Genomic DNA, 26,855 nt, shown 5'->3' with positions numbered 1-26,855 from the left:
GCATTGTGAAAAGTAGTGAACAACTGATGGTGGCTAGCCCAGCAATATTTCCCATCAGGCTGCTGTTCTTAAACATAATGGACGAACAAAAGGAGGACAGGAACATGAATCAAAAGATTTCTTTGGCTTTGTTTTGTTTGCTTGGTTTAAACCAAAGTGTACAATCTGCAAGAAAGTGTTCAGGATTTAAAATGAAGCAGCTTTTTCCCCCATGAAGATTACAAGACATGAGACCATCATCTTTATGCAAAAGTAAGAGAAAATACACACAAAAAAATCAATTTTTTGTCACTAAAGTTTCAAAACTTTTTTATCTAGTCGTATTTTTATTTATTGTGAAAATACATTACATTTAGTATCAGTTCTCAGTGAAATTCTTCCGTTAATTTTGATCCTCAGTTGTTGCCATAGAAATCTACGAGGCATTATTGCTACAATGTGAGACAGCAATGACAACACTGTCTGTGGCCAGACTAGTGTCTGAAATCATTTTTGTGTTTTGTAGTTGAGTCCACTATATAGTTTGTCATATGCTGTTCACTATAGAGTGGATAGGGAGTAGGGAGTGAGTGTGTGGTTTCAGAAACAGCCTTAAAGATCTCAAAAAGCAACGCATCATGGCGCTCTCTAAAGAAATTCAAGAACAGATGAAAAACAAAGTGATTGAAATCTATCAGTCTGGAAAGGTTTACAAAGCCATTTCTCAGGCTTTGGGACTCCAGCGCACCATGGTCAGAGCCATTATTCACAAATGGAGAAAACTTGGACCAGTGACTGGCAAACCAAAATAACTCCAAGAGTGCAAAGACGACTCATCCAGGAGGTCACAAAGGTCATGATTCAACAATCAGAAAGAGACTGGGAAAATGGAATCTATGGGGGAGTTCTAAGGCCAAAACCCCTGCTGACCAAACAGAACACAGAGGCTCGTCTCAAATTTGACTGAAAAACATCATGATTTTTCAAGATCAAGACTTTTGTGAAAATATTCTGTGGACTGACGAGACAAAAGCCTAACTTTCTGGAAGGTGTGTGTCCTGTCCTCTCCATCTGAACTAAAACTGACAAAGCATTTCAAACAAGAACATCACACCAACAGTCAAACATGTGTGATGGATTGGGGCTTCAGGACCTGGACCACTTGCCTTCATTAAGGTTATTCCTGCGTATGTGTGGACTGGGACTTATTCCATAAGAAAGTCATGCATTTAAAAGCCAAGATGAATAAATAAGGAGCATTTAGAGCGATATTTTTTCTTTCTGGTTACATCAGCAGAAGTCCAGTCAGACAGTATCCAGGCAGGCCTTTGTTCCCCCTAGAATATCTTCCTTTTACTTTAGTTTCTTTTTCCTCTTCTAGCTCTGCTTCTTCAATAACTTAATTTTCCTTTTCACTTCAAGAACAAGCACCACAGTGTGTTTCATTATCTCAGCACCCAATATTTCATATCAGTCATCTTCAATATTTCTCCAATATTAAAAAATCTATTTGGTTTTGTATGCACCTGATCACCAGTTTGGGCTCTCATTGTCTGACTCACCCTTATTTTCCTGCAGGAAATAATCTATTCATTCATGCATGGCCCGCCGTTATTAGGCTGCAGAATAAGAATGTGCTTATAAACATCCTTTGAAGACCAGCAGCATTAGTGGCATTAAGATCTGCAGCGCTCTGAAATAAAGTGTGCACGTAAACAGATTCATTGTGAGAGAATAATAGCTCTCAGCTCAACACCTCCTCTCCAACTGGAGTCTTTATATCCGGCAGAAATGCAACACCTTCAATCGACCTGAGAGGAATCGTGTCTCAACAACTTGCCATTATGCTGCCTCTACCTCATATGACACTACGGAGGCAGAAAACAGGAGGATGCTGGTCAAAATAGACAGCAGAAACCTGATACCAACAATAAACGTGTTTAAATCTTACTGGGCTGTTATGCTACTCACTGTAAAAGCATTTAGCATAACAAATTGATAGTCCTTGTAACCTTTCTGTCATTAAATTCCTCCATAACTACTCCGTCTGCATCCATAATCTGCCTACACTTGGACGAATGCCGTTCAGTGTTTGACAGATGGGACATTAATGAGATGATGATGCTCTCGAAGGTGTCACACACTGAAGAATAAGTGTAGGAGTGCTATTAAAATGCAAATCATTAAAATTCAGATTAAATTAATTGCTTCTTTAGAAGCTGTGGAAATATTGATGTGAATGTGCTGAAAGTGTCAAGGTGTCAGTCCTGTTTTTTTCCCGTCTGTTGAGTCTTTCGACGATTCATCTGGCTGATAATTGTTGGCTTTTCTCTGTACTATCTCAATCTTTGCAAATGTCTCATCTGCTTACACATCTTGATTTTCACTGGATATCATACAACAGATTCATGACTTGTCAACACCACAGCTTGTTCAGATGGCCAAAAGTTAGAGTTGCTGAGGCTGACCTAATGCTTTGCATGTTTTTCTGCCTGTTTGGAACAATCTGCTCTACATGGATTGGTGCGTTTATGGACCAACACATTATGAGTTAAAAGGTGTATGTTTTCTATGGAGGATGTGTGATTTCATGTGGTCCATCCATCCATCCATCCATTTTCTATACCCCTTATTCCGTTCCAGGTCGGGGGGGGGGGGCTGGAGCCTATCCCAGCTGTCATTGGTCACTGGTCGCCAGTCAGTTGCAGAAATTCTGTAGTCTTCCATCTCAAAAGTTAACTTTTCCTCCTCAATGGTGCCATAGTAGCTCTGTGACCAACTGACCTCCGAATGACCTTTTGCTTGTGCCACAGGAACAGACGTAATGTTGATATATTGATGATTTGCTATTGAGAGTCTGTGCATTGTGTTGTGTGATGAAGTTAAACTTAAACTTTGCATGCTTTTCTGGTTATTTGGATGGATTTGCTCCTGGTGGATTAGCACAGTTTGGTAGCAGAGGTGAAGCCACGGTTCTCTACCAGAAAAAAGGGGATTGGGCCCTCTGGGTGAGGAGCAAGTCTCAGTTTCAGGTGAAGGAGTTCAAGTATCTCTGGGTCTTGTTCATAAGTGAGGGTAGAATGGAGCATGAGACTGATGTGCAGGTTGGTGTAGCATCATTATGGAGTTATTGTTGCAAAACTCAAGCAATGACTTATTAATTAGGGGCTCTGAATTTCTTCAAACAAGACCTTCCTTTGTTCTATAAATGGCCCTTTCTCTTTTAGTTACTTGCTAAAATTACATGTAGTTTAATACTGTAGGGGCACATGTCTACAAATTCCCATGTTTGTTGCTCTGATTGGCCTGTAATGAATGCGACTGACAGAGCTTTCATCCAATCATTGTCTGAGATTTGCTTCTTTAAGGTTCCGCCTTCCCTTAACACTGTGTACGGGATGTTGCCTAGATGGATGTGAAATGAATCACATGTAATACATATGTGAAACAATCTATCTGGTGTGTCAGGTTAGCAGAATAAGCTGAAAACCCCAGTACACCAACTCTTGTCTAGAATCAGTCCACAGATCAGTTTGTACTGCATTCTCATGATCCGGGGCTATGAGGACTGGTGCACTTATGTCAAGATAACATTACAATAAATTAAGATAAAAAGATCACTAACAGATCTGTATGAATGAATCAGCAGAATTGGTGGCAACAACACTGCTTACGTGACACTGATCTTGACGTCAAAAATTGTTTTGAAATCTTACACAAGCAGCCTTAAGCTGGTCTGATGCAGCAGCATCCTGCAGAATTCAGCCTGACTCTGATGATAATTACACCTCACAGACACACAGACAGCATGTCCTCATTTGTCAGCAGGACGCTCCAGAATTCATCTGTTTTGTGCTATCATCAGCAGCCATCATGTAGCAGTAATAGTATTATTAAAAGAAGCTGAGCTGATATTCAGGAAAGGTGAAACTTAATGTCAACATACCAAGACTATTAATGTAAGGAAGAAAAAGTAACCACTGTCATACCTGACATAAAGACCTGAAAGACCTTCTCCTGTTTAAACAGCAGCTATCAAACAAGCAGAGTGAGAGTTTTTCTACGTGGGTGTTTGAAATCACAGCTTTCCACAGTTAAGATGTTAACAAGTACAGACGGCGTGAAGTCGTCTAACATTTCAGAGAGTGTTAATGAGAGCAGATAACACAGAGCCAACAGAACGTTTCACAGCTCCAAACTAGCTTACAGCTCTGCTTACATCTCAAACTAGGATCGCCTTCTTTTCATATTATGCTGTATGTTACATTATTTACTGGAGTTATAGTTTATCAATCAAATAAGACAGAAAATACTCAATGTTTACAGAGCAGCATGTCCCAAAGTCACTATCAGGACATCACTCAGTACAGGGGACAGCAGAAATGCCATTGTTGACATCAGTGTACTATGCATTCAAGTTAACAATTAAATGCATTTAGGAGCCATAAAAGTAACAGAAACTACCATAAAGAACTGGCCTACTTAACATTAATGTCACTGACTCTGTTAAATGAGGAGCCTTGATGCTTATGGAGCTGTCTACATGAATCCCTCTTAGTTAGTACTTCATTAAAATGTCAAAATATCCTCATCAGACAGTACAAGGGGCTTTCAGGAGCACTGTCTCTGTTTGTAACATCTCATTTCAACATCAACATATGAAAGTCATCTGTGCACAGGGTCACATTTTAAACCGTAACACTGATGTTTGCTCATGTTAGCATTAGCCCATCCAGTGCTTCCTGAAAAGATGTTTCAGGCCTTATAAAATGATTTGCAGGTAATCAGTACTGACATTTTCAAGCTTTCTAAACTTTCTGAGTACAAAATGTGCACTACACATACTGCAAAGGGGAATTTGTGGACTGGAGTATTTATTTAGCACTAGCATCCAGTCAGCAGCATGAGTCAGGCGAGGCCAGATGGAACAGACTTTGTATCCTCAGATCCAAGAGGTCTGAAATGTTTTTTTTAAACCCCACTACCTCTCACAAAGACAGGGGGCAAGTATAAAGAAGGACAACAAACAGAACTGAAGGGCCCCTGCACCCTGGCACGTGTTAGGGGGTGTTGCAACCATGGGAGTTCTGGAATAATTGAGTGTAAGCAACCCATCCTCCTAGGACTCTTATTTATCATGTAAAATGAGACAAAAACAGGACATTATGCTTCTGCTTTCTTGCAGTAGGTGGTGCATGAGCAAAACTAGAAAAGCACTCGGAGAGCGCAGACCTCCGCCATTAGCCTTATCTCCCAACAGTGAGGTTCAGTTCTTTCTAATGCCGTTTCTGACATTTCCTGATAATCCATCCACAACTTTTTGGGTTATGTTGCTAACAAACAAACTAACAAACAAACCCTCCCGATCACATAACCTCCTTGGTGGAGGTAATAATGTAATACACATTTAAATACACACTTAAATATGTAGACGGGCAGACCTTAATCATGTGCGATTTGATGCGAATCAAAAGTTTTATCTAAGAGTTACAATGATTTCTTGTGGCTCTCACCGATGCACAATCTCACAAACTGTACGTATAATAAGGTATAATAAACGTATCTCACAAATTGCGTGCCAATAAAAAACAAAAAGGTCCAATTGTGTGACTCCCTGTTGCCAGTAGGGGTGCTACATCAAAACAATGAAATTAACCTTTGAATGTGCAGAGGGTCAGACCTTGATCATACATGTGAAATTTGAAGGCAATCAGATGTATGGTATGAGATTTGCACATACTTCCTGTTAAATTGGCGCCATCACAAGTGACACATCCTTCAATAAAACATATCTGTGTTGTGGCCAATTATTGAGGCCTTTCTTTCAAAATCAGAGCTCAATAGGTTAAGCACAATAGGAGCATTGAAGAAATTACCTATTTGTTTCACTTCCTGTTGCCAGTAGGTGGCGCTATGTCATACCGCTGTCTTGAAAGAAAGAGCAGAAGAACACAGATGTTTTTTTACTAAAGTTAAATGTATCAAAGTCATTTGGCACCATTAGAATGCCTTATTTTGAAAGTGAGATGAAGCTGGCTGACAGAAGGGGGCGCTGTGACAAAATAATATATTCATGTATGAACATTTTCAGGATCAATGTGTGGTTGTCCCTGTGAAGTTTGGTGATGATTGACTTAAGCTCTAAAAATTCAAACGGCATTATCGGTGTATTTTCACTGCAAAAAGGTAAAAAAAATAATAAAAAGCAGTTTAAGTCTGAGCTCTGGTCACGGCCCTGTCCTATGGTGAAAACTCACCATTCACACAACTTCAGATCTCTAGGCTGTCTAAGGCCGGCCACAAACTACAGGATTTTAAGCCCGATTTGAGGCAAGATTTGCCTCCCCCGACAATTGTGGGGGCGTAACCCAAGTGGCTCCTGTTGCAAACGATTATTTGTCTAAATAATGTGCATGTGTATGGTGTCGCATCGTATCCTACCAGACCTTGAATCTAGGTTGTAGTGCTCTCTGATGGAGTACCCACAACAACCAATGACTGTGAGAAGACGGGGCGGTGTCACCAGCAGGATCATACGTAAAGGTCTCCAGTGATCTGACGGTCTGGCTGACATGTCTAGTGTGTGCCTTCTGACAATTAAAGATGAAAAATCTTTTGAAATTGTCCTTATGTCCGTGGTCTCCCACGTTTTTAAAATAGTTTCAGATTTAAAAGTTGTCTAGTGAGGGCGCGGAGATGGTTGAGTGGTTTAAGGCGATGGCCATGTCCACGGACGGCCCGGGTTCGAATTTGGCCTGTGGCCCTTTATTGCATGTCTCTCCCAACTCTTCCCTGTTTTCGAGTCTATCCACTGTCCTTCCTCTATCAAATAAAGGCATGAAAATGCCCAAAAATAAATCTTTAAAAAATGGTCTAGTGTGTGGCCAGCCTATATGAGCAAAAAAAATCTGCAGTCGATCAGATAAAATCCCTCGGACTAGTTTGAAAAATACGAAACCTGTGAATCGCCCAGAAGAGCCAAAATTTGACGATTTGACAGGACAACTTTTTTGTAAAGTTTGATGCGTTCTTGAGCATGTTTGTGCCCCAAAATGAGAGATTCTTCCAACAGAAACAGATCCTCTAGAAAAAGTAGGGAACTCGCTGACTGATGTCGTTGCTTGGGCCCCTAACAAACCACTCGTTAAGCTGAATCAGCAGAATAAAAAAAAAAAAATCTTTGTTCTTTTAAATTATCTGAATTTGTTTTTTCCTTTAGATTTGGTAAGTTTAGCAGTCATTAAAACAGGTTTTGATATTGTGAGATTTTTACCAGAATCATGCCAGAGTTCAGATATCTTGTTTCGTGTTAACTCTACATGTACTTTTACACTATTCTTTCATTGTTGCTTCTATGGCCCCTTCAAAGAACAGTTTTAATAAAAAACTAACATTCTGTTGATATTTACTGTAAATTGGATTAAAAATTTTAATGATATTTTTCTGACTTAGAGCACATTGCTGCAGCCTACTGACTGGAGCAGCCTTATTGTGGAGGTTAAAATCATAACACCAAATCAAACTCAGCTCATTGACATTTAAAACAAACAGGTCAGCAGAACAAACCATGTCACACTCAAATGCCCTGACCATTTTCATGCATGAGGAGTCCCATCTCACAAAGATAAATCACACTTCCATTATCAAACCTATTTCATGCTTAAGTGTCTTTTTTGTTAGTTTAGCATTTTCTCTGCTGTGGTCACAGATAAATGTTAAAGAGATGCCTGTTAATATTTTGGTGTGAAATTAATGTGGAGCATTTTACCTCTCTGTCACAGGAAGGTTGGCCACACTACTGGAATTTAAGGCTTTCTTTGAGACAGACATGCCCTCCTGACAATCAGGGCAGCACTGTCTGGAGTTGAGGTTCTATGCAAATTGTCAAAACAATTATTTTAGTACTCCCTGCCATGCTGGAGACTCCCAGACTGCAAACTGTAAATGCAAAGTGTGGTGGAACTGTAATGCACGCCAGGACAGCTGAGGATTCTGATTATCCTCTATGTTTGTTTTTCTTTTGAAGTCACACGTGATCAGGGGAGTTTCTGTGAGATCTTGCTTATGTGGGAGTCTTCAGCGGGAAATTGTTACTACAGATGACTGGTGTGTGATCTTTCAGTCTGGCTGAGTCGACTTGTGTGTGCTCAGAGGATTATAAGATAGAGTAAAAATGTCTGAAACAGCCCTCATGACTGTGGTCTCCCACTGTTTTACACACTGTTTTAGATTTTAAAATCGTTCCCATAGTGTGCACTGGGGATCACTGGTGGGCCCTGGGGGTACTTCATGTGGGCCACGAGAGGCCTTTTACCTTTTATAAAATCCATGGACATCATTAAAAAAATTAGAATCAAGTTGTAATTCATCATAAAATAATTGATTACATGTTTAAATGCTTTTTTAAAGTCCAAGAGGTAACTACACACATCATCTTAAAACTTTTATTTTTTTCTGATGAAAAGACCAGGTGTCATGGTTCAACTGGTGCTGAATTAACTGGTGACACTCAATTAGACATTCTACTATGCTGCATAAATGTTTCTAGAAAAGGATTTATGCAGACAAAGCATACATTTAAAGAGATTAATGTAACTTTGCTGATGCTCGCTTAAAAAGAACCCTGCATGATCAGACAAGTTCATCTTCTTGGATAGATATTTGTATCTCTCATATGTATATTGAACAAAAAAAAAACTCACTAGATATCAGTGATATCTGCATTTTGAGTAAATTTGAGCTGATTAACTCACCAAGAGGCTGCCATGTTTTGGTCTGCGCTGGTGGTGTATGACGTCACTTAGCCGGAGCGCTCCTCGCCGTTGCTGTGTTCCATTTGTCATCGTAACTTGTATTCCAACTTGTTTTTCCGACTTCTGGCTGGAAGTGACAAATGGAACGTCTCTCCAAGTCATATTTATAACTCATGAACTCGTTCTTACACAGAGCACCCTGACCTTGGCATCACAACATGGTGGCACAAAGTATTAAGTGTAGTAAAAACTTTGATTTGGACCTGTCTTCTGAACCTTTTGTTATTTCTCAGTGCATTTTTAGAAATTGTAGACACAGCACCATCCTGTGGTTGCATGTAGTGTGCAGAAACAGTCTTTTAATACATGAAGTATTGCGCAATGTGTTGGTTTAAAGGCTCATCCGCTAGCAACTGGAAACCTGTTTGATCAGACGACTGTGACATCATCCCAGTTCAGCCATCTGACTTCTGAGTTCATTGGAATGCAGCATATGCAGTCACTGGTTTTTCAGACTGGCATTGAGTAATTTTTACCACTTTATTAAAGAGACATATTTTAGCTCGTGGGCTTCATCTGGTTCATCAAGAAACTGATTTCAAACATATTCTACCGATGTGGACTTGCACATTTGCTACGAGGTGAATATGCCTCTGTAGTTACCATTTTCCTGCCTAGTTTGACTGATCATGGTGCAAGGAAAAAAAACACATACATGAGAGCTCAAATCTCAAAATTCTCAGTGTGTGAGACGTGCAGCGTCTCTGAGATGCAGCCCTACCACTAGCTGCCAGTCTGAAACAGTGGTTACTGCATAGGACGGCGAGGAGCGCTACGGCATTGAGACATCATTGTGCCAATGCAGGCCAAAACATGGTGGCCTCCTGGTGAGTTTATAAACCCAAATTTACTCAAAATGCAGATATTTAGTGAGTTTTTTAGTTCAATTTACTGTACATGTGAGAGATACAAGCATCTATCCAACACAATATCTGTGTTCTTTCATCAGAAAGTTACAGTGATACCAACTACTAGGCTGGCATGCATTCAGCGTTTTTAGTCATTTTTAGTCGTGTGTGCATAGATCTTGCTATTAGTTTGTGAAGTTTATTTCGACATGTTAAAAAAAACAAAACATAAAAATATTAAAATATTTCTGTCTGAAAACCAAAAGAAAAAGAGGTTCCATCTTCAGTGGATTATTTTCACATAAATGTGGCCTAACATGACTTTTTCAAACTTCAGAAATGAAACCCCTCATCTCTCTAAGTCCTCATGCCTCCTGTTTCCAGCAGCCATCATTGACTAGCTCCAGTTCTGTTCTCACTATAATCTAATTACTGTGTGTACTCAGAGTTGGAAAATAATTTAATCAAGCTGTTCCCTCACTTAATATTCCCATTTTCTCTCCGTTTTGCATACTGCGTTTGTTGGCAGAGTAAATAATAATTATGTGCTTGTTTCCCTGCAGGCAATCAACATTCATCAAAATTCATGTCTTATCTCGATATCAATTCACAAAAAATATGGCCATAATCAAAGTAATAATTACGTTAAGATGCTTACACGGCCGTGTTGTAATGGAAGCAGCCGGAGGCAAACGACTATCAGAAATCACTGTGTGCACACTTTAACGGAGCACAAGTGTAATATTCTGCTGGGCATGTAATGAGTTTAATCCAATTATTCTCATGATCAAAGACAGAAACAACAACGCGGTGTAAGTTTGTCACGCTTAATGGAGGCGCCTCTCCTTCCAAAAACACGGCAGAAAATTCCAGGGAGAAATGTGCTAAAATACAGAGTTAATCCTCTTAAACTTGTCCATATTTGTCATGGTAAAGCTGCACATTTAAAGGGATTTTATTGGGGCTAAATGGGAGGGATCAATGGGAAAGAGTGTCTAATTTTATACGAATAAAGTATGAAGAGTTTTGACTGCTTTGCTTTAGAAACACCAAAGAAAAAAAGCATACAAGTGCTTTGGGATCAATAACACGTCTGCTTTTGCGATTCAGCTTTCTCTGCAGGATTTAAACACATAAAGTTTGTTTCATCACGCTGAAAAAATGTTAATTTCAATATATATGCAGGCTTTGAAGCAATCAGACAAATGAAGGCAAATCCATACTTTTATATGCATACATCTTTCTTATTTCTTTGAATAAATTAGCATTTAATCACATCTCTCTGATTGGTGTATAGCTCACCCCCTACAGAGGCAAACTTTATCATCCAGCACACGTTTAAATGGAGTCAAAACAATCACAGCCACATACACAATCAGCAAAAACAATAAGGAATCAAGTGAACGAATCAGTCTGACTCAATTATAGTATACACCCAGGCTGCAGCATCAGTTATATACAACCATATATACACTACACTGATTAGAAACACATACTCTCATTATAATATTTAGTCCCCATGTTTTAGTCTCAGGAGAGAACGTTTAAAAGTAGAGAAGGAAGTTTGAAGCAGTCCGTTCAGCATCAAATTGACTCATTTAGCAGAATAAACAAACACCATCGTCCGTCTGTTATTTACAGCCTGGAGCTCCACTCCACTGAGACTAACGGAGGCATAAACAAGTTTATTCAGCTCAAGGTGAGTGATCAATGTGTTGTTTTTTTATCACTAATATGATCAGTTGAATAACAAAATCAGTTGCACACTGTGTGTAAGACAAGCACTGAGCCTGTTGATCAATCAAAATAAAAGTCCAACTAATTATTCTGAAACACATCCTTTAAGTGTTGGATTTTGTTTTCTTTAAAAAGGTCGACTCAGCTACAAAAATAAAATGTTCATGTTTTGAACAGCAAGGTTCATTTGTTTGCTATTGTCTTTTTCTCTTTACAATTGTCCATCGGAACGACTTTTCACCATCCTAAAAGATCTGGGACTTCTGAGCAGACATTCAGGGCTGAAAAAATTACTGTCAGTGATTAAAACATGTATTTTGAATATAGATAGGGGGCCAAGGGTCAATTAAATTGCATCAAAATATACTTATCATTGTAAAAAATCTTTAGTAAGATCCCCTGGTGCCAACAGCAGCAACAAAGCCCTTCAAACATGCCCAAAATGTCCTTATAGCAAACAAATTACTGTAGGTAGATCCGTACACATACTGAAACTAGAAAAGCACTTGGAGAGCGCAGACCTCCACCATTAGCTCTATCTCCCAATAGTACAGAATCCTTTAAAAAATTCCTGGATCCAGACGGTGATCCAGATCACTCCCAAAATCTAATCAGTTCTTCCTTATGCCATTTCTGACGTTTCCTGAAAATTTCATCATAATCCGTCCACAACTTTTTGAGTTATGTTGCTAACAAACAAACTAACAAAACCTCCCGATCACATAACCTCCTTGGTGGAGGTAACAAAGCACAGGTTGAGTCATTGAGTAGAAAATGACATGCACTAAATAATAAAAAAGGTATGATTTGTGGCAGAAGATTAGATATTGCATCCAAAGTGAGCATATATATTTTTTATTCTATTATGTGAAATCTGGCCTAGAGACGTGACAAAGTAATACGGTTTGGTAAGTTTGAGAGGTGATCTGAAAGGTGGCGAAGTACTGTTAGATAACTGGATATTGTATTTTAGATTTGGGTATGTCCTGTAGTTCTCTGGGTGATTTTTTGCCTTACAGAGAAAGATATTATGTTAACTCATTTAACTTGATATGAGTGAAAGTGGCCCACATGGTCACTTTCTGGGGCCTCCAGGTGACCAAAGTCCCTCCTGAGCTATCTGTGAACTATCAGTAACCTCTTGGATCTGATGTTACAAGCTTTAGTGACCTGTCAGTCATGATAGAGGCAAAGCAATTCATAACCCTGGACTATTCCACTGGTGGCTCCCAGACCAAATCCAACCCAAAGGCAACCTTCATGTGGTCCCAACTACAATTTTACTATATTTCCGTCTTTGTTAAGAGTTGCATCCGTGCAGTAGCGACTGGAGTAGAGGTTAATGGAAGTAATCATTATCATTTTCATCCTGACCATGCTGAGGAACCTGGCCTTATAAAATCTTGCTGTTTATGATTACACAAAAAATAATTTAATAATGTAATTTACTGCACACTCCAACAATAAAACCGGTATGCCTAATTCGCAACAAGTGTGTTATCAAAGAGTATATCATTCAAATCCTTAGCTTTGAAAAACACTTGAGTGTTAGGGCCAGCTCTACAGAGGGATCACAGGAGAGTAACACCAGAGTTAGTCTGCATCATATGAACAACCCTGGCGTGATCCTGCACCGCCCAGCAAACCAAAGACCTCTCTCTGTCTGTAATGGATCCCTCAAAAAAGAAGCGAACAGTCACGGACACTGAAATAGGGATAGAATGAACGCCAGCCATGTGGATGGAGTGATGTCTGAATTAACGTGGTATACGCCTGTCTGACACTCCACCTGTTCACGTCCAAAAAATGTGGACAAAAGTAAATAGCCACGTAAAAACCTCTGTGTACAATGACCAACACTGCTTCTTTTACATGTAATAAAGATGTAGACAAAATCTGCACAGAAAAACACCACCAGCCCAGATTACTGATGTGGACTGGATTACTGTCATTAATGTGGACAAGGTTTATGGTGCTAATGTACTAAAATACTGTCTGCTCATGTTTAGTAAATACAAAACAATTCAAATCCTGTCAGTTTCATATTGTGGGAGTTAAACTTTATTTTTATCATCCAAAACAACAGAGTTGTTGTGGAGGATGGTGTGGGAGTCCACAGCGTGTTTATAATAAAACAGGGTGTCAGAGTTCAACAAAGTGTGTTACCACTTTTATTTGTTATTATATGCATTCTTTATATGTGTTTATACTGTAATAGTGTGAAAAGTTGATCTGATTTCTTGGCAACAGCAGATAGAGAATGTGAGATTTGCTATGATGAGCCAATCAACACCTCTCTGTTTTAGTAGATTCTTTGTTTAGTGAGAAAAGTGTCTCCAACAGCGTTCTGTTTATCACATATTACAGCAAACAATCTAACCAGCCTACAGGGCTGTGAAAATTATTTACCCCCCTCCTGAATTTTTTGGCACATTTATCTCAGTCAAATTTGAATACTAGACGAAGCCAAGCCGAGCTTTAACTGACAATTTAACTTTGATTTGATGTTGGGTCAGTGGCGGTTCTAGACCTACATGTTTAGGGGGGCCAGGCTGGGGCCAGTTGTGTAGTTGGAGGGGCACATGAAATCAAAGTTATATTGTGTGATTTGTCTTTAGATTACATTTTATTCTGGTTTTAATTTAATTAACCATTGTTTATTTTCAATAGTTATTTGTTGGTTTTGTTTATTTTTATCGTTTATTTCCTGAAACCAAGGCCATTAATCTTAGTTCACTATTGGGGGGATGACAAACAGGAAGGTTTTCAAGAGCAGATTTGAGGGGGCCACTTAAGTTGCCATTAAAAATAAGATAACTGGGCCATTTTTGGTAAGGTGACCAGATTTCTGAGATGAATGCTGGGGACATTTCCTTCTTAGTGGACAAAAAACATTTAATATTGTTATCATAACATACAAAAATGGGGACACATGTATTTTGCCCAACCTGTAGCAAAGTGAACCTTTTCATTGTAAACACTACCTTTAACTTTGTCCATGTCCATTAGTACAGTGGTTCTCAACCTTTTCAGCCTGCGACCCCCAAAAAAGTTAGCAAGATATCCATATCCATATTTTATATTTAACATGAATAATAACCACTCTTAACATAGAAACAGATATCTTTTTAAGTCATTTGTGCTGTAGTATATAGTCAAAAATATAAAATAAATAATAATAAAATAAATAAAAATATAAACCCCTTTTCTTAAAAACAGAATTAAAATAGTAAAAAAAAAAAGTCCCAAAAAAGTGGTGGGAAAGGTTGTTAAATTGGATTTTAGAAGTAGCAGTAATGGGTTAGAAGTGGCATAAATTTGATAATAGTGGCAAAAAGTGGCAAAAATGGGTTGAAATGGCAAAAACAGGCATAAAAAGTGGTAAAAGGGGATTAAAAAGTGCTTTAAAACTGGCAAAAATTGGTTAACTGGGGCAGATATATAGGCGGGAATGGTTTGAACTGGTTAAAATGGGCATATCAAAAACGTCTTCGTCCGTTTCTTTATCTTCTCTGTTGTTGTTGAGGATGACCAAAATAAGCAGTAGGATGTAAGAGGAGCACATGGCGATATTTAACCTTTCATACATTCTTGCGTTGTGTTTTCTCTCCACTTTGGCCCAAAAAGTGCCAACAGGCTGAAACAGAAGCTTACTGTGGTGACTGGCCATCAATCCCATGATGCATAGCGCCATATTTAAAAAGTATTTTAAATTTATTGTTCTTTTTCAAAATGCAAAGGTTACTCTTTCATTTTTAGTGTTTTTAAAACAAACATTACAGTTTGTTGGTTTATGGTCGTGTTTGTTCCATTTTTAGTGAAGTGCAAATAAATTGCAATATAATGGGTGTCCACTTTAAGGCTCGCTGAACACCAGAAGTCCTGTCTGGACACCTGCTAAACAGCCAGTTTGTAGAAATAAACTGGTTTACAGCCTGGTTCAAAACACCAAACGTGTCTCATTAGGTAGTGTCTTCATGTGCTCTCACTGTACGGGGGGTGAGTTTATTTGTACCACAACCGTTTGGATTATATTTAGGAAAAACCTCACTGCGACTGATTGATGCATCTCATTTGATTGACAGATAGCGCAACAGGCAGAAGCTATGTTCCTGTCAACCAGAATGCTGGCTAGCTAGCTGACAGGAGGTCACGATTAGTGGGCGGGCCGTTAGGTTGACCCAAAGTTTGGTTGAGACTGCGATTTCAATATGGAAGCCGCCGCAGATTGGCTTCAAGAGCCGTTTGAGTCCGCCTATTGTAAGCAGACAGCTGACATCACACGGGGTTTGTCCAATTCTTTCTACAGCCTATGGTTGTTCTCTTGTTGATGTAATCCACAATCGTTTCTGTTGCAGCCATGATCGACATTCCTTGACCCGTTCTCTGATGGCAAATGAACTTGTGCACAAAGACAGCAGATACATGATTGGAGAGTTGCTGGTTGTCAGCCAAGAAAGGATGAGATTTTTGTGGCTAAGTCTGAAACGTTGGCCATCGTGAAAGACAAAAACAGAAGTTGTCTGACCTGGTCATTAGATGTTGCGATTGTCTTTCATTATGGTGATATAAATGGTGTTTTCATAGTCAGAGTTACGTCTCATTGCTGACTGCTCACATCGTTTGTCTCAAAGACTCTTTAGGCATCTTTAAAAGTCTGTTCTACTCTTAGATTCAAAGATTCCTGACTCATTTTATTTGCTTTAGACACAGACGACCCTCACACAATAAGAGACTGCCAACCTTTAATAAGAGTGAGGACCTCATCAATAGTCTGCAGTGTGATGTTCCTTATCTGTGTCTTGTTGGCATTTAGCAGAGATGAGTCACAGTCAGGCTGAAATATTTACAGACAGGAGGAAAATAAAGAACAAGTTAAATAAGAGAGAGATAAGATGAGAAACAGCTGCTACTATAAGGAGAGCAGACAGAATCTCTGAGCCAGGCAGTCTTAAGGGTTGGTGTGCATTAATCGACATGTAGGCAAAAGTAAATGTACCAAAGTTAACCAAAAGGCCAACATTCACCAGCATCCCCTTATGTTTGTGCCTGATTCATCACACAACAGCTAAAGAGAGAGATGATATTCACTCACTCTATTAAAGGTTATTACACTTTGTACAAAATCCAGAAATCATCTACAGCAAAGAAACAGACCGTTCTTTGCCTAAGGTCGTACAGCCTCTGGGATTACAGGAGAGAACTGCAATACTTACGAAGAAATGGGTTATAATTCAACATACTGCAATGTTGAAGCAACTCAGCATCATGACTGTGATCTAAAGAGTGCTGAGACTTTACCTGCAGTTTAATGTAACAGTAAGTGACAGAATTTATGTTACATGTTAAAATAAACACCCAAAAACAGGATTTCTACAAAGATTATATCAATAAATTGCTGCACATCTTTGTGAGGTTGCCAAAATTTTGATACTTTATACTTTTTGATCCTACATGCTTAAAATGATAAAACATTCGTTATTGGCTCTACCGAGGTCGGTCTTACTAATCTTACTATCGGTCTTACTATTGGCACTACCGAGGTCTGTTGCTGACTGAGTGACTGCTACTTTCAGAGCTGTACGTACAGGGTTGCCTTGTGGGTGGGGTTTAGTTGTACTGAAATGGCATCCAGTGCTGTAAATACCTCGGATAAAGCTTTGGCATTGCATACATTTGACTGGAACTGGGCCACATTTCTGTTTGAAAAAAGAATAAAAGCAGCTCAAAAAGCTTTTCATGTTGTGAAAGGCATTTTCGCTCTTCTGCCAGCCTGGTTCGGCATGAGTATGTGATAGTTACGGGGGAAAGGGTTAACTTCTTGTGTGAATGCTTGTGTACAATGGCTGCTAGTGGAGTGATTAGCTCGGAATTAGCCACAGAGGCACTTTTGTCAGAATTGGACAACAGGTCTTTATTAAAACAAGCACAGAGAGCAACACTGAAAGCGATCCGTGACAGAAAAGATGTTTGCTCTTTTCCTGCTCTGTTTCGCCATGGGATTTTAACCGTTATGGTGGGGTTTTCCGGTGCATCTAGGGGCTGCTGCCGCAGTAGCCGTTAGCCTGAATGTAGCTAGAGGAAAGCGGCAGTTTAATCGGAACTGGATGACGTTTCCTTTTAAAACAAATGCAACTAATCAAACTGGAAGCTTGTCTTGGCAGAGAAGATGTTTTTGCACGCCCCCCTAGCTACCTTGGCAGCAATTTCACATGAAGCTCCGCCATTAACAATCTAAGGCAGCACAAGAGTAGCGCGTGCACACTACGCATGTAAACTACTTCATTTGTCAATATGATTGTGACAATTGTCATGAATGTGAGACAAAATGCTCCTCCAATCACCTTCTGAAGATTTTGTAGCTCCCATTTTCCATGGGAGCTTTCCTGAATGAATGTCAAATATATTCATGCAATGTAAATGAGTCGATGTGGTGTGTCAGGTTAGCTGTTTCCTGCCGACAGGGCTTTCAGTTAAACTTTAAAGATCCTTCAATTCTCAACCCACAGACATAAGCAACAGCACAATTACACATCCCAGAAACTAATCACTCAGCCAGAACTCATAATTCAGTCAGGCTTTTCAACAGGCATTCCAGATAATTGGGGTCATCTATATACTAGGTTTTAACAAGTCTTGTTTTCTGCAGTATCACAATAATTGAAGTTTAAGACCAGTTTTTAGTCTCAGTCAAGGTCTTCAAGCAGCAACCATATTCTATTGGTGATGATGAATATCTGCTAAAACATGGTAAACATGGCTCTCTACTTGTGGCAGATTGGAAATAAAAACAAAATTAATCATTTTTTTGTGTCCAAAGATTAGTTTTAGAAAACTTCTAATGATTTTAAACACTGTAAGTCAGTCATTACATTACAAGAGAAAATTTGCACAAATAGCAGTAATGATTTCGTTGTTGGTCTTTTAGTCTTGGAGCATAAAAGCTTACAGTGTGAGCCAGAGACGAGTCAGCATGCTGCTCCGTAGGATGAGAGTGCTGCTTTTTTTTTTTTTTTTTTTGCGTATTGATCTGCTCATGCAGCAGTCCCTCCTCTCCTTCTGAAGATCTGTCTCTGATCTGAACCAGCTTTCAAGTGGGCAAAAAAACAACCTCAAACAATCTGACTCAAAGGCACTTTTCTGTACTGTTCATCAAGAGCAGAGCCGAGCATGCAGATTAAAAAATAGCAGGCCTGCAGAGCTGCTTCAAAGCCCAATGATTTTCTCTTCTCCAGCCTCCATTGGAGCTGCTCTTTACTCAGCTGAGATGTGTTCGATATAGATTACACAGTCAGGGGGCTGATGCAGAGTCTAATTGTTTGTGCAGGATTTCTAATGCTGCATGAAATAGTGCTCTGATGAATTTCTAAGCAGATCTAAATCCTAGATCAAACCGTTTCATCTAGAGCCATTTGCTAATCACCACACCAATAAATAAGGAGTGCATTTGATGGTAAAATCCTTCGACTTCAGCACATATTTCTCTAAAGATTATACGATCTACTGAGGGTGCATAAATGGATCCGACCAAAGCAGAATCTCATTGTCTAAACTGTTTGTTTTGGTAGTTTTTATTCAACATGCATGCTGTAAGGATGCGTAAAATACAGACACACATTCCAGCTTTTTTTGGATTAGATTTTGTATTAACCACAGGGGATTGTTTTGGTGATTGGCCATGATTTGTTGCCATTCAGCTAGGGCATAACTGCTTTCTAAAAGATCAAATAAAATATCATCAGTCCAAATAAATGTATAACCAAAATTCCAAAAAAGTTGGAGCACTGTGTTGAATGTAAATAAAAACTATGTAGTAGGCAAATCTCACAAACCTATATTTCATGTATTATAGAATATAAACAATAAATCAGATGTTGAAACAGAGACGTTTGACCATTTCATGAAAATTATCTCATTTGAATTTGATGGCAGCAACACATCTCGAAAAAGTAGGGACAGGGCCATTTTTTCCCATGCTGGCATCCCCTCTTCTTGAAACAACAGTCAGCAAATCTCTGGGAAGTGAGGAGATCTGTTGCTGAAACTCTGGGAGAGGAATGTTGTCCCATTCTTGTTTGAGGTAGAATTCTAGCTGCTTAACAGCAGTGTTAATTTTGTTGACTAATTATTTTCGTTATAGTTTTCGTTAATAGCTTGATTCCCCCTGACGAAAACAAGACAGTAACTAATAAAAACAAGTGAACATGGACAAAAACTAAAACGAAATTAACTGAGACTTTAGTCAACAAATAAAAACTAGACAAAAATAATTCACAGAGACTTTATCCAATCAGACCTAATTTCGTCATGTAGTAAGTAGGGGCAAGTTAGGCATACTGTATATCCAATCACAGCTACTTTGGCTGTGTGGAAAGGTAGGATGAGATACGGGGGAGATCCAATCACAGCTGCTTTTGCTGCATGGTGGTGGGGTAAGTTAGAGAGGGATTCAATGAGGCGACTAAATGAACTATAAATTTCGTCGACTAAAATGTTGGGAAGTTTTGTCAACTAAAACTAGACTAAAACTAAAACAATTTAGATTACTCTATTATGACTAAAACTAAAAGATATTTTTGGCAAAAGACTATTAACTAAAACTAAATTAAAAAGTGCTGTCAGAATTAACACTACTTAACAGTCCTGTGTCCTTGCTCGTTTTCTCCATATGTTTTGTATTTGTGAAAGGTCTGGACTTCAGGCAGACCAGTTCTGCACCGGGACTGTTCTACTGTGAAGCCATGCTGTTGTGATGATGTGGTATGTGGTTCAGCATTGTCTTGTTGAAATATATAAGGCCTTTTGTAAAAAAGGTGTCGTCTATCTACTTTTCAGCATTGATAGTTCCTTTCCAGATGTGTAAGCTGCCTGTGCCGTAAACACTAATGCAACCCCATACCATCAGAGACGCAGGCTTTTGAACTTTTGGTGTTTCTGTATCCTGTTCACATTTGTCTTCTTCTTTGCGTGATACAGCTTTAACTTGCATTTGTGGATGGAAAGGTGAACTGTGTTGACAGAAAGTGATTTCTAGAGGTGTTCCTGAGCCCATGCAATGATTTCCGGTACAGAATCATGTCTGTTTTTCATGCAGCGCCACCTGAGGGCTCAAAAATTATGAGTTTCAAATGCTGACCTTTGACCTTTACTTTTGCCCACAGGTTTCTGCAGATTCTCTGAATCTTTTGATGATATTATGGACTGTGTATGGTGGAGTCTGTGCAATTTTCCAAAGAGAAACTTTTTAAAAATTGTTCCATGATTTTTAAACCCCATTTCTCAACGACTGGTGAATCTCTGGTCATCTTTACTTTTGACAAACTCTGTCTTTCTAAAATGCTCCTTTTATACCCAGTCATGTTACGTAAGTGCTACTAATTAATCTAATTAGATGCAAAATGCTCCTTCAGCTGTTTTTCATAAGTCCCACTTTCTTTTTGAGCCTCAGTTTAAACATCTGATATGTTGTTTATGTTCTATTGTGAATAAAATACTGTATGGGTATTGCAAATTATTGCTCTCTGTTTTTCTCACATTTTACATTGTGCCCCAACTTTTTAGGAATTGGGGTTTTACATCTTAAAAAGGGAATGACACAAGCAAGGATCTAGGAAGGGGGGCACAACATCAGCCAGTACCACAAACAGATTCAAGTCCAGCTGTAAACAAGCACAGACAGGCAGTGCACAGAGGTGACAAATGAGATTCATAGAATTGACCTTTCCCTTATTAAGCATCATAAATATCAACAGCTTCATAATCAATATCATCATCATTATAATTGTTCTTATCAGCATCAATGCCATCAAGTAGGCCATCGTTAATGTTACTGACATCCATCAGAAGCATGAAGATTAAATGCATAGGAGTTCCTGACAAAGCCTTTAGTCTTCAGCAGCTTTGTCTTAAAGGTAAAGACTCTGGCAGGAAGATGTTTGCACCAGGATGAGACAAAGAACCAGTGGAGGGAGATGAAAGCCATTAATGACCAGCACCAGTTGGCGCTAGTAGTCCTGGATAATTAATGAAATGAGGCTCACCTGAGTGCAGTGAATGCATCACAAATGATTGTAGTATAAAGACATCTGTGTCTGGAAGGTCCAGTCACTGGTTAAAAGGTATTTCTGGCTACCATTACATCATGAAGGCAAAGGAACATTCCAAGCAAATCAGAGAAAAGGTTATTATTATTGTAAAATATATGACTGTATAAAAAATCAGCCCCTTTAAAGTGACTGACCTAATCCAGCAGAGGTCCAGTCAATCTAGTCTAGTAGTCTCACAATTAGTGAAATGAAGATCACTTGAATGCAGTGATTGTGTCTCAAGTGATTGTAGTATAAAAACACCTGTGTCTGGAAGGTCCAGTCTCTGGTTAATCAATATCCCTCGCTACCATTACACTATGAAGACAAAAGAACACTCCAAGCAACTCAGAGAAAAGGTTATTGAAAAGTGTAAACCAGTGGATGGATCATGGAACATCCCCCAGAGTTCAGCTAAATCCATCATCAAGAAATGGAATCAATATGGCACATGTGTAAATCTGCCTACATCAGGCCGTCATCACAAACTGAGTGACTGTGCAAGAAGGAGACTAGTGAGAGAGGCCACCAAGACACCTATGACTACTCTGAAGGAGTTACAAGCTTCAGCAGCTGAGATGGGAGAGACTGCAGACACCAACTGTTGCTCGGGCTCTTCACCAGTCAAAACCATGGGAGTGGCAAAGGGAAAGCCACTGCTGAAGAAAACTCAGATTAAATCTTTACTAGTTTTCCAGAAGGCATGTGGGAGACTCCTGGGTCGAGTGGATGAAAGTTCTTTGGTCTGATGAGACTGGAATGACGCTTTTTGGCCATCAGAGTAGACACCAAACACTGCACATCACCACAAACACACCATCTCCCCACAGTGAAGCATGGTGGTGGCAGCATCATGCTGTGGGGATGCTTCACAGCACAGCATTCACTAGTTTTACCTTACATATTTGTACTCAACTGGCATCACTTTGTAGAAATGTGTTTCCACTTTGAAATTAAACAGTTTTTTAAATTTTTTGGGTCATAAAAGCCGAATTATATTAATCATGATTGATTTATAAAATCAATAAAAGGGTAAAACATCCAACCTATATAGAGCACTAGTTGTATTAGTACATTTTGGATCATCTGCAGGTGTTTGGGATCAGGATGCAGACTAATAACAAATTAAAAGTACAGCAAAAGGAGGAACAAATACCTTCTTTAACAAACTTTTTAATCAACCATTTCAGATGCAACTCCAGTTCTTCGGTAAAGTCTCAGAGCTGAAAACCTTTCATGGCACTGAGATGTATGCATTTCTTACATGAGCTGAATTTTTCAGCGACTGCAGCTGCATGAAAAACTTGAATTTGAGTGATTCATGCATCATAATTCCCAATGCCTGGCACAGATTTGCCAGTTTCCATTGATTTTGTATGTAATGAGGTCAGGCATAAAATGTGCTTTTTGTCGAACCACACCTCACAGTGCTGTGCTTACAGAGCTTTCTTACTCTTTTTCCTGCCCTCAGTCTGAACAGACTCGGTAAATTGTCCCCCTCTAACTCAGCTCCTTTAAACCTGGGACACCCTGCAGCAGGAACTGAAGCTGTCTAGCCTAAATCCCTTCAGGGATTTTAAAGTGTTTTTAAAAAGCCGGAAGGGAAAACCTGTAGAGGCCTTGTTTTTGTACGTGACGCTCTAAAATCTTATGACCTTTCATGATTTTATATTTATGTTCTGCTTTGTCAGTGAATTTCTTGTCTCGTTTATCACTATGAGTCACTTGTTTTTCTTGTGTTCTTAACGAGTATTTTTAGGCGTTATGCCTGTATTAATAGCACAGCTGTGTGAAGAGGGGAGGAGGGAGTGGAGTGGACATGCACCAAAGGGTCAAGGCCAGGAGATGAACCTGCAGCACATACTGAATATGCATCAAGGACTTGAGCCTTTGTTTGGTGGACAACTTCTCCATGGACTCGTCTTTTATAGTCTTTACCAGATTTTTTGAATGAGTCTTGTCCAAATAAAAGTTAGATTACATCTTAAGGATCCTGTCTGGTTCCGAGTCTACAGTTAACCTAATGAGCTTGACTTTGATCTGCAGGAGGAAGCCTCTGTGACAGCTGGGATTTGCTCCAGCCTTGTGTGTCCCTGCACAGGATAAGGATGGAACAAAAGACGGATGGAACAGTGAAGTTTTGCTTTGGTTTTCATTAATTTCTGAAGGCTTTTATGTTAAAAATAATGCAGATGAGTGAATGTACTTGCAGTATGCAGCTACAACTACATGAATGCATCACGTCTGAGAGAGAAGTGTGGGATAATCCTCTGTGCACTTCAGACAGTTTGACAGTAAGATGTCAGAATATCATCCAGAGTCTAATTGAAAGATTTAAATGTAGAGAGAGCTGAATGGAGAAGAGTCTGACAGCTTCTAGAAACCAAAGAGATCAAATGAAACACAGACAATGATGAGAAATGTTCACCATCGAATATTATGCATATTAAGTTATTTGTTCCCTGGTTAACAAACAGTTAGTTCTCTATCAGTTTATTCTGAATTTCTTCCTTAGTTAACTAGCAGTTATGTACTAATTTGTCCTTGATGATTAAGTTACTAAGTAGTTCCCTGGTTAACTATCAGAAGGTGACTTATTTTTACCCTGGTTAACTAAAACAGTGGTTTTCAAAAGGATCCAAAAGCGTCAGTGAATGTGTGTCTGGACAAAAATGGTGGCAAAAAGTCTATGAAGTACCTGCTTTACTGGGATTAGGCATGCATGATATTGTTTTTTTGCTGATACCTGATATGGCCATATTTAAAGATTAATTTTAGCTGATACACACATCAATACTGATATCTAAGTATATTTTTCATACCTAAAACTTCAGTCCTTTGAACACGTTTTATTGAATATGAACAAAGAAACAAACTGAAATATTTAAATCACACTTTAACATTTAAAGATTAAGAATGAATAAAGAAAAAGACCTCAACTGGCGTAGGTCTGTTGGTCCAGCCTAAAACTTTACAAACTTATAATTACAAAGGGCAAAAAATCCACAGACAACAAAAACACAGATGTTCACTACCAAAATATCGGTTTTCAATGTAGGCAGAAATTTTGATATCTGCTGATATCATTAACAGCCACCTATCGGCCGATACTGATAATTGCCTTTTAAGTTAATATCTGCTGACATGGGCGTAGCACGGGGGGGAAAGGGTACCGATTCCCAGGGCTCACAGTAGGGAGGGGCCCTTGAGATGCCTGTATGGAAGCCCATTTGGGTCAAATAAAAATTCTTGAGAAGAAATTCTCAGTCATAATAATGAAATAAAAGGTCATAATTATAAGATAAAAAAGTCATTATTATGATATAAATAGTCGGATTATGATATAAAAAGTCAGATTATGATGTAAAAAGTCAGAATAAGAGAGAAAAAATAATAATAATGAGATACAAAGTTAAGATAATGAATTAAAAAGTCAAAATTATGACCTAAAAAGTCATAATTGACTAGATGACTTTTTATCTTATAATTTTAACTTTATATCTTTAAATTATTTTTTTTTTTATCTCATAATTTTAAATAATGATCTTATAATTATGACTTTGGATTTCTTTTTTTTTTAAATTTCCTTACTTCCACATTTTTCCTTTTTAATTTGCTGAAATGGGCTTCCATATGCCTACAATGAAAAGTGTGTTTTTAATTTTTTTTCTTTTAATAATTAGTCATTATTGTATCAAAAGGACTGAATGAATCAGTCAACAGACTGAAAGTGTGTATCAAATAGAGTAAAGTACAATTCTGGGGGCCCCTCCCTTAAAAATGTCTGAATAGTGTGGTCCAGCACCACAAAACAATGCAAGTCAATGTAATTTAGCCATAGTAAAAAAATTTGCTCATAAATTGGGAAATTATGTTAAAAAATACATCAAAATGCATATATATTTGTAAAAATGATGCAACATTTGTTGCTTTGCTAGCCGGCTAAGGGGAGCCCTGAGGAATATCCTTTCTAGGGGCTCTAAATCCCTGGCTACGCCCCTGTCTGCAGATACAATAATACAGACAACATTCATGCTAAAAACACAATATGACATTTCATTTTAGACGTGTTTCCTACACTTACCTATTATTTTATTCCTATATTCCACCACTTTTGTGAAGCTAAGACTTAGGTAAACCTATTTCAAGTGCCAAAACAATTAACATGAGTGAAGTCATGCTTTCAAAAGAGATTCAAACATTTTCAAAGATCAGATTTCAAAATTCAGAATTTGGGTTTAAATTACTCTAGGACAAACATGGGCCTCAGTCTCCATAAAGCTGATTGTCCTGAAAATGTTGATATAAAACACTTGTTGGACGTTTTGTTATCGGCAAGTACCTTAAAAACATGAATTAAAAATAATATAAAACTCAAGAAAATACCCGTAGACCTCAGAGAGTAAACTGTCTGTCAGTTACTCATTCATTCTGGAAAAACAAGCATTTAGTCAGTAGTTTTTTTTCTCCTGTTAACTTGCAGTCAGTTACTAATAAATGTCTTGGTTAACAAGCAACAACTCCCTCATTATCTAGCCTTTAGTAATTCATTCATTCCCTGGTTGAACAGCGTTTAAGTCTTTTTTTGCTTTGGTTAACTAGCAGTAAGTTCCTCATTTTGCCCTGTTAACTATCACTTTGTTGCTCATTTGATCCCTGTTTAAGCATCTTTTAGTTACTAATAAATGTTCCGGTAAACTAGCAGTTGCTTTGTTGTTTCTGAGTAAGTTCTTCATTCAGTCCTTGGGTTTATATAGTTTCTCTGTCATTCTCTGCTTAAACAGTAGTTCATAACTAATTCCTTTCCTGGTCAACTAGCAGTCATTAGTTTTCTTATCTTACTGTGCCAAGTTTTATGTGCCTTAGACCCAATAATCTTTCACATTCATACTCTCCAGTTCTCACAGACCCCACAGTTTCCTCTAAATGACTTTCATCAACATGAAACTTCAGCTTGTTTGTCAAACTCATCTGTGGTTCATCCTTTGTTTCATTCAACATTCACTCTGGCAAAACAGAGAATTAAACCACCCATAAGCAGTCATAAAGCATGTTCAGTCCGCTCATGTTTGCCCATTGAAAAAGAGATAAAAACATTCAGACCTTCACAGTAGACTGGATCCACTCAGCATCCTCATCCCTGCATGTCCTCTCCTCCTCCTCTTGTTCCTCTGCCTCTGAGCTCCAGCGATGTCACCAGCACAGCTCTAAAAACACTCAGAGGTGTCGCTGCCGTCTGCACACGCTCACTGCAGCACCGACTGAATGGAGGAGCTGCATGTCGGGGACGGAGCTGCTGTGGCTGAGCTCACAGACAGACTGAGATGTGGCAGAGGAAGAGAGGGAAGCTCATTTGGTACTAAAACCCTCCCTCTTTCTCTCTTTCTTACTCT

General features: G+C 38.8%; 1 protein-coding gene across 2 annotated transcripts in view; it reads right to left on the bottom strand.

Annotated features, from left to right (window-relative positions):
- LOC121518892 (galactosylgalactosylxylosylprotein 3-beta-glucuronosyltransferase 1) overlaps positions 1-26,655 on the bottom strand; it is a 63,561-nt gene extending 36,906 nt beyond the window's left edge. Inside the window, exon 1 of one of the 2 annotated variants that reach the window (XM_041801575.1) lies at positions 26,566-26,655. The gene's annotated coding sequence lies outside the window, so the exon portion shown is untranslated. The remainder of the gene's footprint in view (positions 1-26,565) is intronic. The other variant, XM_041801576.1, reaches the window with a different exon arrangement.
- Positions 26,656-26,855: the final 200 nt, after the last annotated feature.

The sequence above is a fragment of the Cheilinus undulatus genome, linkage group 12 (assembly GCF_018320785.1).
Source record: "Cheilinus undulatus linkage group 12, ASM1832078v1, whole genome shotgun sequence".
NCBI lineage: Eukaryota > Metazoa > Chordata > Actinopteri > Labriformes > Labridae > Cheilinus > Cheilinus undulatus.
The sequence above is the reverse complement of the archived record's forward strand: the minus strand, read 5'-3'. Positions and strand labels throughout refer to the sequence as shown.